We start from the raw sequence: 20,956 nt of genomic DNA on the forward strand, positions 1-20,956 counted from the left end.
ATATCCTGTTTCCAGGCTTCTCTTGCTAGCGGACTGACTCGTTTTGCAGTTCCTTACATCTCCCTGCCCATTATACTGTGTCCCCTGGCCACATTCTCATGGTTCATGCTATATAAAATGTGTTATGTGTTGCTACCAGTGACCAGCACCTGTGCTTGCTTGCTTCCTATGAACCCTACACCTGCTGGGGTGCTCCTCACAACTGTCCTGTTCAGACCCAGAGTTTCCGCCAGATGTGTGATAGCATTTGAGTTCCACTAGAACTCAGTTCTTGCATGTGAACATCAAGGATGCCTTTATAGAAGGTGAAGGCAACCCAGAGCCTTCCAGATATGTTGGTACATCATCCCAGACCATTGGTCGGGACTTATATGAGAGTTGTAGTCCAAAACATCTGGAAGACACCAGGTTGCAGTTCCTTTTTGTAGAATTTGCAGTAAAGGGTATTGCAACAATTTACTACTTGTTTGGCTACTTAGAGAGAAAATGGTGAAAATTCTCCCAGAATGCATATACTTAGTAGTCCTAGTAGAAGATACCATGGCATATCTCACTGCAAAAGTATAAGGATGCTTTATTCAAGTCTAGCAAAGCAGAATTCTGAAATGAATGGATAAAACAGAGCTGTTAGAAGAGACCACACAATTCTTGACAGTGCAGGTTCTGTGACCCACACATTGTGTTTTCTGAGCAATAGCAGAGAGGACAGCATTTTGCCATTGGTGAAATTGTGCCTGGTGGAAGACTGACAGGCATTCTTCGCCCTTGCAGCATCCGGTACCTTAATTTTCCTTGTGTTGAAGGAACTCATTTGAACATTCAAAGTTTGGCAAGGAAGGCTTAAGCAGTGGAATGTGAGCTAAGTTCAGCTTCCCAACCACAGAAGAAATCCTATTCCTTTGATTGCAGGGGCAGCTAAGGGAGGTTAGCAATTGTTTACTTGGGGTGAGGAAGAAACCGATGCAGGAAGTGGATTTTACTGAATTCTGAAAACAAATTGAACAGCTACATATATACTGGTTTAAATCTCTGGTCCTGGCTGGTCTGTCAGTCAACATGCATTTATCTGTGGCAGATTAATGGAGTCCTGGCTGTGGAGTAACCCAGGATGCAGTTACCAAGAGCAGTAAAGAAAGAGAAGTTTATGTGCTCTTCCTATGTCAAGGTAAGATGCACTGACCATAGAGGCTCCTGTTGGAAAATACACATAATTAATAGTTTATCTTGACTGGTGAGAATCAGTCCTAGGTAATCCCTCAGTCCCAAGGCCAATCAATCACCTAGCAATTTGATTTCACCAACACTGTCCACTTCTCTTTACTGAGGGCAGTGACTCCATCTTCTTGCTGCTGCTTCTGGTGCCAGCTGGAGACTGTAAGTATATCAGCCAGAAGGAAGAGAAGGCAGAGCATATCTTTATCAAGGAGCAATGCAAGAAACCCATATGCTGTTTTTTCCTCAGACTTCTTCATGAACAGGACTAGGCAATGCCAAGGCATTAGGACTGAATGCAGTAGTGAGAAAGAAAACTCTCCCCACCTGGTCTCAGAAGCTTTGGCGGTGCAATGAGACAACAGTTGTTGGCTTAGACAATGTCTCAAAGTTCTCTGGACCAGGGCCCTGACATGTGGAAATATGTGCTCAGCCCTGCCAGCTGTTGGGACATGCTCCAAGATCACCAACTAAGCTATTTCTAGATCTCCATGGAAGATTTGATGGGTGGACTCCACACCAGAACTTTAGATTCTTGATTGCTCTCCCTCATTTCGGATGGAAAGCGTCCGCAAACCAGACTTGTTGCTTGTGTTGATAGATGTTCCATCTCTGACCAAAGGGGAATACATGCCTGAATACATGACTAGCTGGTGCAGACTTCTTCAGCATTATCCGGCACTGTCTTTGTGCATCAGAGCTCACTAGCACATATTCTGTTTTTCACCCACAGATCTTGTAATGACTTTTACCATCACATGATTTTTGCCTGTCCTGGTTTGTTCCACAGCGCCATCACACCTCAGGGACAGCACCAATGTATGCGCAGTCAATTTCTTGCCGAGACTGTTTCTTTCCATTTCTATAAAGCATTGCATACAGTTTTGTGGGCATTTGGGGTCTAGTACTGATCCCAGCCCTAGGTACCAGTTCTGCATGGTTGTGGGAAAAACCAGATGCTAACTTTCTCATCACTACTCTTGCAGAAAATTCCTATGCACTCCGAGTTGGCTTCTTTGTTTTTCCATAAGTGTGTAGGAGGAGGGTGCCATTGCTAATTATACATTGATCTGGGATTTTGCTTTTCCCTTGAAGGAAACCTGAGTGTGGTTTCCGCAGGCATCAGAGCTGACAGCTGAAGGATTCTTCCAGATGCTTCTGAATTGTCTCATTCCTGTAAATATTCTCTCATTCTTTTGCAATGGGGAGCACGTGAGTACTCTTGGAAACATGCCCTACACCTAACCTAGTGTTGGCCATATCGACAAAAACATTCAAAGGAGTTTTATTTCGGGCCTTGCTTGCTTAACTTGGAAGCTGGTTTCATAACACCCGTATGGCCTGGCCCTCCACCAGAAACGATTGGCTTAGATGCAGAGTTTCCCCAGTTTTTTCCTGACTGTTGGAAGAGCCAGGGTGTTTGAGAGTCCTGTTGGTGCAGTGGGGGTGGGGAATCGGATTGGCATCCGCTCATCCTAAAGATTCATCAGCAGCTGCTGAAGTTCTTTGGTAAATGGTAAGTTGGCAGTTGCGCATGATGCGTGTCAGCCGGCAAAGCCTCTGGAGGTGTTGCTGATGTCTGGTTGGTTTTGCACCAGCAGCCTCACACTGACCTTTTTTCGTTCTAGTGAACAAGTAATTTACTAAAACAAAATTTTGGCTAGGAATGATATGCAAAGGATTAATAAATGCCTACACACATGGGTTAAAAAAGTTAAATGCTTTTTTCCTTCTGTCTAAATACATCTTTACAGGCAGGGACCTTGTGCTTGGCCTAGCTAGCAAGAAAGTCATTCCAAAGGCAAAGCAGTTTGGTGAAGTCTTGGCTTCGCTCTTGCAAAGCAACCAGTGCTCCTGCTGCGGTCCAGTTTTCCTCAGCAGCCCTTGAACTGACCTCTTCCTCCTCAGCTGTTCAGCAAGCGTACCTTGGGCAACAGGGCTGTGGCTAGTCACCTTCAGCAGACAGCTTGACCCGGGCAGGCCACTTCCAGCTCTTGGTGTAGCTCTCCTGTCCTTCCCTCCAACTCCTTCTCTTCTGCCTTCCCTGAATTGCAGCAGCTACACTCCAGGACACACACACTGTCATTCCCAAGGTCCTTTGCAGTCTTGTTGTTCCATCTGCCAGTGTTAGTCCTGCCAAGGAACTGTAGACTCCTTGAGCATCTCTCATCTCACATGGCTGGACTTCCACAAGGGCTGGTTCAGCACAGACTCTTCAAGAGGCAACATGCCTCAGACAAGGCCCAGCTCAGCCCAACAAATAGAAACATAGAAACAGAGCAAGTCAGAAGGGGCCTCCTGGGCCATCTAGTCTGAACGCCAGCTCCAGCTGGCTCCGCTCACGACATGCTCACCATGTGCATGTCTAGCCTATTTTTGAACACCCTCACCGAAGGGGCCTCAACCACCTCTCGTGGAAGCCCATTCCATACCCTCGGGGTCCTGTCAGGAAGTACTTCCTGGCATCTAAATTGAAGCTGGGTTCCCTGAGCTTTACTCCGTTGGAGCATGTCCTGCCTTCCTCTGCAGGGGAGAACAGATCTCTACCCACCTCTGTGTGACACCCCCTCACCTGTATGTTGCCAACATATCCCCTCTGAGTGTCCTCTTCTGCAGGCTGAAGAGACCCAGTTCCCTCAGTCTCGCCTCATACCCCATCCCCTGCAGACCAGCCACCAACCTTGTGACCCTGTGCTGCACTGACTCTAACCTGGCTATATCCTTCCTGTAATGAGGGGTCTTTCAGGTTGAGCTTAGCCAAAGAGCACAGGACAGCCAGACACAGTCACAGCTCCTTATATTTATACGTATACACATATGTGTGCGTGTATTATATTATACTGAAATATGTTTGCAATTCTAGAGGGGTTTGACAATAAGATATCATAGCCTTGTTACATTGCAGCAATGTCTGTCCATTTTGCTCTCCCTGTACAGGGAATCCCCCATCTCCTGAGGTGCCAGAGCCCCCCTATCCCCTTGCATTATGGTAAAGTGCTTGGCTTCTAAATGCCTCCTCTCATTCCTGGTGGACATATTCCCAAATTCATGCCGTGTAACATGAAGATTAGGCCATTCTGCATGAAGCCAGACCTGATCTTCCTATTGCATCAAATCTTCTCAAGCCCTTCAGTAGATTTGCAGGGAATGGAAGCTAAGCAGTTTCTCAGCTGTGAGGAACCTCCATCCTGTGACAGATTTCAAATTCTTATGCCTACTGTACCGTGCAGAATTGTCAAAATATTTTGCAGGACAAGCACCATCTTGTGAAAGGATGAATTCTCATCACCACAATTAGAGGAGAAGGTTCCCAGACCCTCAGTACTTTTTATATGGAGGACGTCTCACCTGTCAACCACAGTTTATGGAGGGAAGATAATCTCACCCATTCTTTGCAAGGCATTTTCATTTCCCCTTCCTTCCCGTCTCTGTTTCTCTTAATTTTTCTAGTCATTCGTATCGAGAGCCAGTGTGGTGTGGAGTGTTGGACTGGGGTGCCGAGTTCTAGTCCCCACACAGCTATGAAGCTCAATGGCTGACCCTCCGCCCTGCCTACCTCACAGGGTCATTGTTGAGATGATAACCTGGAGCTATGTGCTCCACCTTGGCTTCCTCACAGGAGGAAAAAGGCAGTGCAACATTACAACAATGGACTTTTCATAGTTCTATTTATTCCATTAGAAAAATGTGGGAAAATGCTCAGGCACTGGGAGAAGGAGGGCTGCATCAGCTTCTTGTATAGATGGAAACATCCTTTCAATAAACCCTGAACTGTGTGTTTATATTTATGAGTCACTGGCATTTTCCGATCTTTTTATCAGGGAAAACACTGAAAGACATGGATGCAAAAGCAAAGGCTTTAAAAAGGATAAAGAAACACCTACGAGGTGGGATGTTCTTTGCAAATTTAAATAGTTCTATGTACACATGTATTTTCCAGGGAAGCTAGTGCGTTGCCAGAAGCCCATTATCTTTTGCTTGAAGGCAGTGATGCCTGTGGCACCTGTATGTGTCCTTTTCACACAAAACATGCCAAGTCTATAATCCCTGCCAACCCACCCTCAGCATGCTGGGAAAAGTGTAGGGCAGTTGTGAAGTATTTCTGTTGGAGTTTGCAAGCTTTGCTGCTTTCAGGATGGGCTTTGAAATCTAGCCAGAAAACACTTAAAGCAGAAGTTTCCCTACAGCTGAGGCAAATGGTTCTTATCTGAATCAGAACTGGAGGCTTGCTTAACCGTTATACTCAAAAACAGTCATTGAACATCAGGCAGTTGTCTTGATCAGTATTTCCCCACAGTGCAGATATGTATTTTTACATAAGCTGAGGAATAAAAAGGCTCACAGGAAAAAGATTAAGCACCCCCATCTCTTCTCTTCTTAAAATCACAAAACTGCCTCAGCAAACAGTTGGAATTTGCTTTTATAAGTACTGATGGGCCATTCCTTTTAAACTGGTCTTGGATCAGGCAGCCTTTCAAAAAGATGGTGCCCTCAAAGAGCAGGATGGCTTCTGTAACGCAGGAGATGTTGCCTGCAAGGTCCAGATGAGAGCCAAAGAAGAGCAGCAGAGCTAGGAATTATATATTGAGTTTTGGGAAATGCTAAGAAGCAAAGCCAGCAAGTTTCCAGGCACGGACTTGTGAGGCAAGTGGAGTAAAGATTACAGCTGGATCGTGTTTTACATGCAGTCATTACAGACTGGCAAAAATGTAAATTTTTGAAATGTCCCCATTCTCTGTGTGGCCCTTTCAGATGGAAAAGGGATCCTTCTTATCCAAACCATGAAACAGAATGCCTGGAAGGAGACCATTATTGGTTCATGTGGAGGCGTGCGTGTCCCTTTTGAAGTTCATGCCACCAGTCTCCAGTTGCACAACAACACCCTGGCAATGTGAGCAGGTTCTGACCAGTTGCTGCGTCTTTCGCTGACACACAGTATCTTCAGCACCCCTCCGAAGAATAGCAACGGCGTGTCTGTGATGATCACGAGAAGTCAGTCAAGATGACAGGCACTGCATGCGCAGGGGGAGTGTATGATATATAATCCAGGTTCTTAGCCAGCCAAAACTGGGCTTCCTGTGCGTGTGTGTGCGTGTGAGTGTGTGTGGCAGAGGGCATCAGGAAGTGGGAAAATGTTATGGTTTATATAAAAGCTCCTTCACTGCCAGACTAGAAATGTCAGCAGCGTATTTGTTACTATTGACTTCACAGGTCGGGTCACCCGACCCTCTCCTGCCCCTCCCTAATGCAACCCATCCGCCAGGGTGCCCCTTCCCTGGCCATGGAGGGTCCCCTAAACAGCACCCAAAGCACAGAGCTCTCAGCTCTGGAAACATGGGGAGCCTTTTGGCCCCCTTTAAATGAACTTGGCAGGCTGTGGCAGCAAAGCTCCAGATAATCTCCTGCCTTGGCATGCCTTCTTCCCGGACCTGTTTGTTATGACTCCTTTGGCCTCAAAGTTAAGAATAGAGTGACCTTTGCAAAGTCTATCTGCTTCTCAGCAGCCCTTCAGGGCAGGCGCTGCAGGTGGTAGGAATGGTCATAATTGTAACGATAATCGTGTGATGGTCCTGGTGGTGGAGGGCTGCTGACCAGAGGCTGAGGAAAAGGGCTGACTCATCTTGACTGTAGGTTTGGCCAGCTCCTCCCCTGCCAGTGGAAAGCAGTGGCTTGGCTGGGCAACAGGATCCTTTCTCTTGCAAGGTGCCCTGTGCAGATTCCACGCCGTCATGTTCTTTGGACTAACCCCGCTGCACACAGATGCACACGGGCACCCCAGGAGCACTTTGTGTGCAACGCCTGCTGAGCTGGCATCTACGGGTGATGCAGCTGCCTTAAAGGTTAAAAAACCAGCACTGTGGAGATGAGATGATGAAAAGCATTCAGCTGACTCCCGGTGTTACCTTTCAGTGAGTTCTTCAGCACAGAGCCTTACTGGAGGCAAGGGCCATATAAGGAAGGATGCGAGCTCAGATGACTTCCCCCTTGGGTCACAGCAAGGAGCTATTACTCAGAGATTGTGATGCCAGGAGCTGGTGGCGGGCGGGGAATGTCATTGCATGGGAGGGAAATACAGGTTGACAGCACTGTCTCCCGCGTTCTCCAGTGTGTACGTGTGTGGCCATTAATAGCGATACAGGAGACTCGCAGAACGTTTTCATAAAGGCAAATGTTGGCTCTGGCCGCATGGCAAACTCAGCCTGCATAATTACAGCTGGCTGTGCAGTCACCTGATTCACCTTCAGCCAGCAGCTGTGGATCGAAGGCAGCTCATATCCCATCACGGCAGGCCACACTTTTGTCTGTGATTCTTTTTAAGGAGGAAAGGAGAGAGAGAGAAGGAAGAGCAGCAAGATGCAAAGGATAGAATTCAATTAATTATAGCAGTGTGTCGGTATTTTATTTCACACCTGAGAACAAGCAGCACCTATACAAGTAATAATTTTACATAACAAATAAGAGAAGAGAAGAGAAGCTCCTCCATTATATCTGGTTGTCCTAAAAAGCAAAGAAAACAATTGGCATATATGGTAAAAATCAATAAAGTAAATGAATTGGTCCCACTTTCAATTTTGCAGGGATTAGTTGTGAGAACTGAATCTAACAAGGTTAACAAAAACTGGCCTTTTGAGTGATGTCTTCAGCCTGTGTGGCAGCAAATCAGTCTATCCATGTAAGGAGCAGAATTTGGTCGCAGGGCTTCCAGGACACCTGTACGCTGGAAATTAAAGCTGTGCATGATTAGGACGTGTATGCAATCTGAAATCTTGTACTTTTACAACAGCTTTATCATACTTGGCAGATTTACCCTCCAGCTTTCCAACCAACTAACCAGCCTCCATGCTGTGGCAAGGAACTGGTTGGATATGGCACATTCACCGTCTCATTTTTCCAGGGACTGGAGTAGAGACAGTAGCAACCATCTTCTGGAGGTGTCCTCAGAAGGTCTGGAGGTCAGTGCCAGGCTATGGCAGATTCCAGTTGGGCCCCAGTGCAGCCTGAAATGTGTGGTGTATGTTGACATTGTACCTCTATTTTTTTAATTTAAAGATTTAGGATTTCTGGTGAGGGAAGAAAGCTGAAAGATCAGCAGAATTAAAATATAAAGGAATCATCTAGCTGTGCTCCTGAGCAGCTACAATCATTTTCCAGTCTCACTGATTCCCTTTTTTACAATCGTGTTTTCTGATCTCAGTTTTAAAAAGGACATAAAAACTTCAGCTCTACAGCTGTATATGTACACCAGATTGCAGACTGACCCTGTGTGTAAATTTGATTGCCGAACCCCTGGAAACTCATAGTCATAGATGAATTTGTACAAGCTGCTCAAGGAAAGCTTTTATGTCCACGCTGAGCAGGCAAGCACCAAAAAGATGCCTTCGCGTCTTCTCTCCTTCAAAGGTTTGAAATGAGATAAAGTAAATTGATTTGGAAGACCCACTTCAGTCATATTCACGGAAAGTTTTCTCAGAGATGCGTGCCATTACTTGTGGTCAGGTGCTGGTATTTCCAGTGAAGCATGTCGCTGACCTTTCTGCAACTGGTTGTTGGCTCAGTGAGAGCTGTGCTCTGATTTGAACTGTTTCGATATCTGTACATACCAGTCTTTTCTGATAAAGATGTGTATTTGTTTCTTTATGCCTTGTTGGCTTAGGGAAGAGAGAGCAATCCATCCCCTGTGCCTGTTCTTCATTCTCCGCTCCCTGCTGTCTAGGTGCAGAAAACCTTTGCACCCAGAGCCACACTGGGGGTCCATGAAGGGCTCTGGACCACACGCACACACACACATGCATGCACGCACACGCACACACAGAGTCACCCTAGCAGCAAAAGATCTTGCTCATAAAAATGTAAGAAACACCATGCTGATCAGGCCGATAGTCCATCCAGCCAGCATGTTGTTAACAGGGTGGCAAACCAGCTGCCCCCAGGATCCCTTGAGCAGGATAGGTGCAAGAGTTCCCCCTGCCCCAGCTCCTCAGCAGCTGCTGTCTGCAGCCATGGCACCTCTGGTGACATATGCAGCACATAGCCAACAAGTCTGGGAGCCACAGATAGCCTCCTTCAGCAGCAATTGCATCAAGATACTGAAGACCCCCGTCCCCCTGCATTGCCAGCTGGGCTTGCAGTGAAGCTTTGTGGAATCCACCCCTCTTCAGTTCGCAGACCTCCTCTCAAGCTTGGCCCTGCCTTAGAGAGCCAGCTGAGCCAAGAGGAAGTCTGTGAACGCTCACGGAACCCCAGTTGTGCCACTGGCAACCTTCTCCACATCATGTGCAGTGGGAACAAGGACTGCGAAATGTGTGGGGGAAAGGGACAGCACCTCTGCAGCTGTCTTGTGGGGCTCAGTTCTGGGCAAATGCTCAGCATGCTCACCAGGAGGTCGAACTCACAGCTGTGAGAATGTCAGCCACACTGAAGAGCTTTGCTCAGGAAATGCAATGGATTCCAGTCCCCAAAATGATTTTCTCACACGTCCCTGCTGTGTGAGAAATTTGATCACTGAGAAAAGCGGGGAGAATGTTCTAGAAACAGGCTCTATGGTTCCTACAACATACCAGGATGTATGGGGAAACCTTCAATCACTGCTTTGTGGGGTGTCCTAGGAGATGAGTTTCCCACTACTTGGCAAAAATCATGGAACCATAGGACAGTAGAGTTGGGTGGGCCAAGAAGGCCTCATGTCCAACCCTCTGCTCAGGACACGAGTTAAACCATTCCACTCAGATGGCCATCCAGTTGTACCTTTAATGCCTCTAGTGTGCGAGAGCCCATGACATCCCCATGTGATTGTCATACTTTGTCATGCTGCTCTAACCACAGGAATTTTTTCCTGATAGCTTACTGGAATCTGGTTTCCTGTAGCTGAAGTCCATTATTCCATGTCCTGCTTTCTGGGATGATTGAGAAGAGATCCTGGCCTTCCTCTTTCAAGTACTTGTAGAGTGCTATCACATCTCTCCTCAGTCTTCGCTCCTTGAGGCTGAACATGCCTAGTTATCTCAAGCTCTCCTCATAGAGCTTTTTTTTTCTCTTCCATATCTTGGATCATCCTTGTTGCCCTCCTCCCAGCCCTTTCCAGTATGTCTGCATCCTTCTTAAACTGTGGTGCTCAGAACTGGACACAGTACTCCAGATGAGGACTGACTACTGCTGAGTATCGGGAAATTATTAATCCATTTGAGATGAAAGTGGTATTTCTATTAATGCACTTAAAATAATCTTTTCTCTTTTTACAGCTACATTGAATTGTTGGCTCACACTCATTTTGTGATCTCCAACAATTCCAAGATCTTTCTCATTTGCAGTATTATTGATTGAAGTATTCCCCATCTTATAGCAATATATGTGGTTTCTTTTTTCTAGTTGAAGGAATTGCCAATTGTCCCTACTGGATTTCATGCTGGAATTCTCAGCCCAGAATTCCAACCTATCAAGATCACCTTGAATCTTCTTTCTGTTTTCCGGGATATTAGCTATCCCACCCAGTTTTTTGTCATCTGCAAATGTGATAATCAGTTCCTGTATTTCATCATCCAACTCATTTACAGAAATGTTGACGAGCACTGGGCCCAGGTCTGAACCCTGTCGTACCCCACGTGTTACCTCTGACCGGTTTGAGGTGTCACTGATGAGCACTTTTTCAGCCTGATTGACTGTGGATCTACCTGATTGTTGCTATGTAGTTTGCTAAAAAAGATGTCGTGGGGCACTTTGTCAGAAACTTTTGTCAAGATAGATTATGTACACAGCTTCCCCACAGTCCATCAGGGAGGTTACTCAGTCAAAAAATGAAATTAAATTAGTCTGTCTGGATTAGATTATTCTGGCAGAACCATACAGTCTGTTGCTAGAATGCCTTTCCTCTCTCTATTTTTCAACAGTGATCGGGAAGGCTTTTTCTGTGGGCTGGTCTTATTTTATTTATTTATTTTCCCGATTTATATCCTGCCTTTTTCCTACAAAGGGCTCAAGGCAGCTTACATCTCCTCCTCCATCTTATCCCCACAACAACAACCCTGTGAGGTAGGTTGGGCTGAGAGTCTGTGACTGGCCCAAAGTCACCCAGGTGGCTCCATGGCTGAGCGGGGACTAGAACCCAGATCGTCTGAGTCCCAGTCCCATGCTCTTAACCACTACACCACACTGGCTCTTCTTGTACCCTGCTACCGAGTAAGAAGAATGAAACTGACTTGGGGCTATTTGAATGGATTTCCTGTCTGTTTGCACAGCTTCAGCTTGGCCCTTCACTGGAATAACATGACAGGTCATCTCTAATAACCATCACCCAGGAAAGCTTCTATGTCTGTGACTCCATTCAGTCCACTCTGACTAGACTGCAAGTTTCTCACATGGTTTCAAGTCATCCCCATTCTTCTCCGATCAGATCCCCTTTCTGCCAGCCTGGCATTTGAAGAAGAGTCCAAGTGAAAGGACCTGGTAGTCATAAAGGCTGGTGGCAGGCAGCGGGCACCAGTGGTGCTGATGTGCACTGGCTGGTCAAGCCCCATGTAGCCCTTGCACACAGGGGCAAGGAAGTGGATGACAGCCACCCAACGTCACACTCGGGAACGTTGTCACTGTGGCCATTAAGCCAAAGTTAACCCACACTGACATCACCACCCTAAGTTTGGACAACGAATGAAGCCACATGGACTTAAGGTGTCATGTGAAACAAGTCAGTGCCTGAGGATTGGTGTAGGCACTAAAGAAGCATCTATTTGTGCAGTGCAAGCTGTGCTTCTTTAAAGGAGCAAATCTGCTCACTCCAGATGTTTGGGACTATAGACTCCAGCTTTCCCGAATCTTGGCCATGCTGGCTGGGACTGATGAGAACTGAAATATCTGGAGGGTACCAGTTTGTGGAATGTTGCCTTATAATAAGACAGATATGATTGTTGTACAGGAAGAACCCCTGAAACTTCTACAATATCTGTATTTATGAGGTGCCTAACATGTCTACACACTAATAGTATTTAGTATATTATACATGGACTACTGCATGGAATACTATATTTCCTAGCCCTACTATTGATTCAGAAGGACTAGATCCAGTGTGGGCTGTTCAGACCCCCAAGGGCTGTTTTAGCCCCCTTCCCACAGAACACATGGTGTGATGTGGACACCTGGAAGATGCTGACATACAAAATGGATGACTAATATAGCAAATATGAAGCATGTTAGGAGTCAAATATAGTTCCAGAACAAGCAACGTTTGATCCATTTAGCACTTTGTAGCACTAAAAGTGTTTTTTAACTCTTCTAATGCTATTCTTGTTACCCCCCACTTAGTTTGACAACATGGTAGGGGACAGCAGAGGTTGCATCTGGCCCTGTGCGCTGCCCCTGGACTGAATTATCTCTTTTGGTTTCCAATGACTAGGCTTCCTTTGTGAGATGTTCATTCCCTGCTCCCCAGCTTTATTCTGGGGTGTATATACAGTCCCACCTGTTAGGTGATGAAGGTGAAATCAGTACATTCATGACTACAGCATTTATTCCACCCATCACTAGCATGGGGAGAGACCAAAAAAGCACAGGTGGAGACAGCAGGGCCCCAGCCCAGCCAGCAGAACTGGGATGACAATCCCCTCTGTGCCCAGCCTGACTCTGAACTGTGCCCACAGCTCAGCCTCTCCTGGCTCCAAGAGGTGTGCAATTTCCACAAAGGCAAGGCAAGCCAGATGCTTTCCTCAGAATGATGCATATCATATGACAAGGCTGGACAAGTTGCTATAGAGTTACATCTGTGCAAAGAGAACAAGAACCCCAGCCTCATTTGGCAAGAAATGTGTTCTTTTCATATGATGCTAATTTAGCATAACACATTCCTAGTAGAAGAGATCCTTATCTTAGGGCCCGAGGGAGCAACATCAAGGCTAGCTAGTAAACTGCCACTAACCAAAGCAGTTCCTACTACTCCGTCTTACCCTTAAGTAAGTGTCCTGCTCTAACACTCATATCCCCTTTCTACTGTGAGGTGATAACAGAGACCTCTGGGCTGTGCTCCTCCCTCCCTGATGTTTCCTGCTCAGGTTAGATATCCCAGTACAGGAACCTTACCTGTGTTGATTTAAGGTATGCATATTTATATGGGGAGTGGGCAAGGATACAGAGCAGGGCCTTGTGTGAGCTCCCCTGCTTGAGCTGGGGTTGGAGAGGCCTCCACTGTCGTCCTCCAGCCCAGGTTCAGTCCACTATAGCAGCCACCAAGCCGATGGATGGACACAAGATTCGGTAGCTCCAGGAGAAGCGAGGCAGGGAGGAGAGGCTCTGTGTCTGCACAGGTGTCACTGCAATCAGCCACATGGCGCCCTGTGCCATCAATGGAGCAATGCAGCGCCACTGAGCCAAGTTTCTCTTCCTTCGCTTGTGGCAGTAGGGCAGCAAAACCAGAATGCAGATAATATATTTATGGGTCATTTGTGTGGGGGAGAAAGCAATGTTATGAAACAGAAGATCAGAGGGCTACAAGCATTTTGGAGGTTCAGGCGTGCCACACACATACTCCGGGCCTGTGGTCATCTAGAAAAAACACCGTTTAAAATTCCACAATAGCCCTGCTAGTTAATCCTTCTAATGCAAATTCCCCACACCCCAGTCCTAGCCTAGCACTGCTACTGCGGTGGCACAAACCAAGCCTTTAAGCCCTTTTGAAGTATGCAAGGGTCCCTGTTTCTCAGCAGGAGGGCTGGAAAACTATGTCAGCAATGCCAAAAATGCTCCTGTGATTACTGTACCTTTCCGAGCAGAAACCAGAAGAGCAACCAATTAATGCCTCCTAATCTGTCTAATAAATAAAACTAGTTCTTTGTGGACTCGTCGTCTCTGCAGGCTGCGTGGAAGGGTGGCTGGCATAACACATCCTGATCTGCAGCAACATGGTGGAAATCTCATTGTCTTCTCACCCATTAGTGAGCCAGATTTCCTTGGATACATTATTTTCCTAAGACACACTACACATCCTGTTAAAAAGGCCAGAGGTTCAGCAACAGCAGGTCTGATCATGATTTAATTCTGTACAAAGATATGGTGTGTGTTAGCATAAACATTGTTTTTCTAATACCAGAAGCATCGATAGATTATATCATACTCAACAAAAGTTTTTGTTTCATGTTTACTGGATGCTGCACAGCATATTTTTAATAAGAGTTTCTGTAAGTAACTTCATTGCAGGAGGAATAATAAGAGGAATGCTGCCCTTACCCATGTGTTTTGGCAGTGTTCAATAGATGCCTCTTTTTGGCAGGAGGTTATAACATAGATAAACTTAGCATTGGAATGCTCTTTCATATTTATTGAGGCACACGTTCCCTTAAATTATTTACCTGTTGCTTGGAAATTAATGCAAAGCCAACTTATTTTTGTGCTCTTTCGACAGCTAAAAGGCTGATATTAACACTGCAAGAAAAAAAAAGTGCACCTCCCACAACATAATGGACTGAGGACTTCATGATGCTTTCAACATTCGAATGGGTGAGATTTAGACGCCACCTGCAAATAGATAAATATAAGGATATTGAGTAAGCCTTTCTTAAAGCTTATGAATAACAGTTTTGAATGTGTAACATTGACATAATGGTTAGACTGTTAGACCAGGACTCAGGAGATCTGGTTTCCGGTCTCCACTTAACTGTAAAGATCACTGGGCCAGCATTCCCAGGCCATTGGTCTGAGGACCTTGCTGGATCAGACCAATCTAGACAGCATTCTGGTCACACCATGGCCAACCTGGTCATCACAGGACACCCATAAGCAGGATGCGAGTGCGACATCACCCTCCCAGCCAAGTTCCTAGCAACTGGTGAACATAGACATAGTGGCTCTGAAATGGGAGGTGACATATAGCCATCAGGGTTAGTGACGTTGATAGCTTTCTCTTCCATGCAATGGGCCAATTCCCTTTTAGAGCCACCCCTATGTCTTGGTTTACATCTTGTGTTCCTTGTAGGAGAAAGGGAGGATATCAATGTACTGGAAAATTAAATATCTGTCCTGATGCTCCCATCAATCAGCTTCATGGGATGACATGGGTCCTTGTATGGGGACTCTATTGCATCCCTTCCATTAGGGGGATCTGGAGTTTCAGACTGCTGCTATTCATTCATATCCCAACTTTCAATAACATCAGCTCAAGGGGATAGGATTTGTACATTTATTTATTTATTAGAAACATAGGAACAGCAAGTCAGTAAGGGCCTTCTGGGCCATCTAGTCTGACCTCTGAAGCTGGGTCCACTCACGACATGACCACCATGTGCATATCCAGCCTATCCTTGAACACCCTCACCGATGGGGCCCCAACCACCTCCGGTGGAAGCCCATTCCATACCCTCGGGGCCCTAACTGTCAGGAAGTGCTTCCTCGCATCCAGATTGAATCTTGGTTCCCTGAGCTTAGGTTCAGCTTAGGTTTATTAGATTTATATCCCACCCAATTAGCCAGAAAACCTCCCTATCGTCATCTTCTCGTGCCCCCAAATCTGCTCTGAAGGGGTCCCTGGCAGGAGTGGGATGGGTTCCGGAAGGAAGGAGAATCATCCCTTCGTCATTTTACTGATGGAAGCCTTCCATCAGCTCAGTGATACTAGTTAGATTCCACGCATAGGCTTAAGGACAGCTTGCATGGTTGCGTGATCACCTCCCATACTTACTCGTATATCCCTCTGCCCAGCAGCACACTTGACTCACTGGAGAACTGGGAGAGGTGTGGCATAACTTCTAGGAGTATTTTCCTTGAGAGCTGTGAAAAATGAATCTTGGAAAGGCTTGGTCCCGACAGGTGTCCCTGTCAAGGAGCTGTTCTGAGAAGCTGCTAGGATGGAAAGAAGTTCCCACCCAACAACTCTTCTAAATACAAAATTGGTATTTGCATGAAGAATTTCAGGCCAGGGCAGACGTTTTGATAAAGATGCGGGTAACAGCCTCACCTTTCGTAGGAGGCTTGATCCAGATCAGGACCCCAACAGTGGGGATGAAGTTCTATCAACCCCTCTCCTCCAGCACACTGTGGTCCCAACCCAGATGGCCTCATCTCTGCCATTTGGGGTGCAAATAGTGGTACATTTGCTTGAAAGTGTCCGTATTTTGCCTGATTACTTGCAGACAGGAGACTTCTGATTCAAGTCATGACTGCAGCAGCGGGGAAGGGTCAAAACGCCTTACTCCCATGCCAGGGTCCCAGTCTAGAGTGGGCTTTCTGCACCCACACAAGTGTAAACTAGAACTGCCTGCTAAATCCTTAACATAATGCCTACTTCAGGTATTTTTCTTACGGAACCACTAAGCAAGGGCAGTAGTGAGAGCTTTCCTTAGCGGCTGCCTTCACATTTCGTACACAGATCGTAGCACAACTCCCATTCCCATAGTCCAATCCCTTTGGTGCAATGCTCTGTCCCTTCTTTCATGATAGCCACTTTCACATTTTTAAAAGGTGGACACAAGAAAGATTGGGAAGCAGCTGTGTATGAGTGTCATCTGGGCACTGAGAAAAGTTGTGCTGGATTTGAGCTGGCTATCACTAGACCTCTCCTAACAGTAAGAATGGCTGGGCATATTTCCCATGGAAGCTGCGGAATCTCTTCCCTGGATGTTTCGAAGGGTTGCTTCTTGAGTTACTTTCCCAACATGGTTAAGTATTAATGCCTTCACTGGAAGGGGCATCTAAAATATCATGTCCGGATGGCCAAGCCAGTGTCTGTCCGAATGTGTGCTGGGAGAAGAATTAGCTATCTATGTGGCTAGGTTGCTATGATCCCCCTTTGTTTTTACACCCATATTCTGCTTGGGGGATTCTTAGGGCTGGAACAGTGTTAAGTGATTAACCACTACTGTTCAGTCTCTATAGTTTTAATGAGCTAAGCACAGAGGAAGGCAAGCTGGTGCCCTCCAGATGCTTTGGAGTTCAATTCCCATCATCCTGAACCAGCATGACCATTTGGGGATGGAGGAAGCTGCAGTTTGATACCTTTGGAGAGCACTAGGTTGGGGAGGGTCTTTCAAAATGGTGACCTCCTTGGGGCAGGGATCTACCCTTTCTTTGTAACGCTTCATGTGCATGGATAACTTAATAGCAACTAACTTCTCTAAAGCCTCAGTCCACATCACCTGTGAGAATGTATTGTTAGTTTAAGATATCTTAGCCAATCTTTTAGGAATAAACTCCCATGAGTCGGCACCCAAGCACCAAATACATAATCAAAACATCTAAATAGACATTTTTTGTTTTTTTAGAGTTGAGATGGTGGAGAGTGGATTTATTGTGATCTTGTGGTCTGTAGGGCATTCCCCTCCTGCCTCTTTGCACCAGACTGAGGTGCAAAGAACCAGCAAAGCATCTGTGGCATGTGGGATCAGTAGACGTGAGGCTCATATAATCTTCCCTGTTCCATGTTTTCCCTGCTTCTAGAGCAGTGGAAGCTGAGAGGGTGCCATACAGATGTTTTGGAGTGCAACTCCCATTAGCCTGAGCTAGCATGACCAGTCTCCAAATGTCCAAAACATGGGGAGGGCACAGGTTGCTTAGCTGTCGCCTAGGTATGAATTTCTGCTGCTGATGAAGCCAGCGAACGTAAAGTGCTGATCTGTGCCAATACGGGTGCTGCTTGGTGCAGGGTGAAGCAAATGGGTGACCTAGTTCAGGACATTTTTAAAGGAGCCGTTTGATGGGTCTTGAAAAGTACATTGATGAAAACTACCATGGCCTTGCATGACCTCTAGGGATAGCCTTGGATCTTCTGGAGACCAAAAGGAAAACCTAAATCCAGAGGGTGCCTTCAGTGGCCCCTGAGACTTCCCGTGCCTAAATCAAGCACTTACTTGCTGGTCGTAGTATCTCCTGTCGTCGTCAGGGAGTTACAGTGACCTCACCCCTTGGCCATGCTGTTTCACAGAGGTCCTGGGCTGCTTGCTCATATGACAGGAGGAGCTTCAGTAACACAAGATCGGAGCTGGTCACTCAGACTATATTAAGAACATTTCACACAAGCTTCTGCCCTCTGGTTTGGTTTGGGGTTTTTTTCCAAGGGTATGGTGTCAGAAAACACGCCTCTCTGCACTAGTGATGGAAAACTGTAACTTGCTCTGCCCGGGGTCAGAGCCCACTGGAGTGACCATGTGGGCCAAAGGCAGCTAAACATAGAACTGCTAATTTTACGGGTGGGCAGATAAAGTGGTGAGGAAGAGCTGGAGAAACGTGAGCGTGGCTTGCTTGATAAAAGATTTGGGGTCCTGCAAATGGAACCAGAAGTACCTGAAGAGTTTCCAAGTTTGTGGCCTTGCTGTGGAATCAATCTTTCTAGTGTCAATGGCAAGACACTTCCATATTCCATTTCCCCTCATAAGAAAAATCCAGCCTCAAAGTCTTTTTCCATGATAAACTTTACCACCAACAAAAGGTAAATATACTGGCTGCTGAAATGTAGCCTGACCTATCTAGGAAAGTAAGCAGATACATATTAACTTGTGTGAAATGAGCAAAACCAGTATATACATACATTTTGGAGCTTGAGAGAGTTAATTGCTGCCGAGTACATTTGTGACAACTTCTGGGTGAGGGTAAGAAATTAGATCATTCATGGGACTGACTTTCATGGCTATACAACAAAGTTTGACAGTTTGCATCCCACGGTTTGAACTTGTCCTGGAAGAGGTTACAAGAAGTCCATCTTGAGAAATATTCATGGGAACAGGAGGGAGGAAATTGGGGGAGTCACATGTTTACTGGGCAATCTCTCCAATAGTCTTCATTGCTTCCTGCCATGGTTGGTGGCTGCTTAGATGCTGGAAGGTCCCCAGCAGGGTGACCTTCTGTGAGCTGGAGGGGCCTCTTTGTGAAGAGAGATTTTGCCAAATCAAGAAGTCGGACTGTGCAGGGGGCAGCCCATTAAGCCATTCCTCTAACATCATCAGTGCTTTAATGTCAATTAATTTCTTGCGATTTCATACTATCTTGCAGGTTTAGGAATGCCAGCCCCATGGAATAATGTAACACTGAGCAAAATACATATATGTGTGCTGTGGTTTTGAAACATTAAGACTACCAGTCCTGTAATGTTGTTACAGAGCTTCAAGACTACAAGTCCAATAATGCAGTGCAAAACAGAGTGAGGGACACATATGCAAGAATGACTTGACATTCAAGCAATTCTAAAGATGGCAGATCCCATGGGTAAGCATAACTTGCACAAAAAGATCTGGAACTTACAAAACTGATCTAATCATTAATCACAGAAGCACAGACTACAGCAATTTCAAGCCAGAAATGGTTTTTTCCCCTTCAAAATTCTGTTGATGGAGAATTGGCAACAGATTCCTCAGTGGCTTTTCATCTATCCCTAAATTTCAGACCATTCTCCCAACCATCAACCACATTTGATTTGCATGTTTTCAATTTCTTACATAAACATAGTAAATCTTTAATCTCTCAAGTACATATCAAAATTGTGAGTGTTTATACTTAGCTTTCTATGGGAACAGGAGCTTAACCAAAACTGGGAGTTAGTATGAGGGTGGCTATACAGCAAATAAAGGAACCTGCTTTCTATGTTAGGTCATTTCACTGGGCAGGATCATCTGTCCCACTTTAGAGCCCTGAATTATAAGAAATGGACACAACTAGAGACAGATTATGAGATGGCATTGATGTCTACTAAAATAAAATAAAATAAAATAAAATAAAATAGGAAAAACTCACTTAAAACATAAGAGTATGCATGTTCACTCAGATGTAATTTCCACTGTGTTCAAGGAGGAGTACTTTTAAGTAAGCGTGCAGAATTTGCTGTCTTACTCTCTAATAAAACTGTGTAAGACCTTAATAGGCATTGTGAAGAAATTTGTTTGTTTGTTTTTGCAATTTTGAAGTTATCAGTGGTTGGGACTTCCTATCTAATCAGATTAAAAAACATTATATGGATCCAGTTAGTTACACAGACTTATTTGTTCCATTAATTTCGGTGGGCCTTTGCTAAGTATCCAGCTCTATGTTTGGAGGGCCCCATTTTGTTCAGAGTGCATAACAGCGTACGGCAAAAGAACAGGTGTATGTCTGTGAATAGTCTGCTGTTTGGCTTTTGCAATGTGCAGTCATGTAGTTTTAATCACATCAGTGGTACACGAGATTTCCCATTAAAATTTCCAAAGTCTACAGCCCCCAAACAGTTGTCCCCATCAATGCCCTGTTCTGTGAGTGGTAGTGAAAACAGGTCCAGCTGTGTACCCATAGCCCTTTATGACCTTCCTTTCTTGTGGTCTTTTCCGTTCTTGCAAGGTGGAAATCTTTATATCTCTTGCTGCTGCCACCAAACCAGACTCAAGTCTCTCTTGGTCTTAGGTACCTATTTTGTGCAGGAATTGGCTGTGACAAGTGGAATGGACAATACCTCCAAGAAAGAGACCACAAACTTTTGAATAACAAGATTCAAATTTTACTGCAGAAAAAAATGTTAACAAGATTTTTAAAAAATCTGATTGGATACAGCACCACCCCACATACTCACAACATCTGAACAAAAGGATAGTAAAACAACCAGGGAGCAACACATCCAGCTAACCTACCTAGACTGCGACTCTACTTTGTCCAGTTCCTTTGTTGCTGTTTCTTGCTGTTATTGGTCCAGCCCTCTCAATGAGTTTAAATCCAGAAACATAGCTTTCCCCTCTGGCTCCCAGCTTTTAGCCATTATCTAAACATTATCTTCAATCTTATGCATCCCTACACAATAGAACTTACTTCTGCATAAGTT

The sequence above is a fragment of the Varanus komodoensis genome, unplaced genomic scaffold (assembly GCF_004798865.1).
Source record: "Varanus komodoensis strain SLA01 unplaced genomic scaffold, ASM479886v1 scaffold1, whole genome shotgun sequence".
Taxonomy (NCBI): domain Eukaryota; kingdom Metazoa; phylum Chordata; class Lepidosauria; order Squamata; family Varanidae; genus Varanus; species Varanus komodoensis.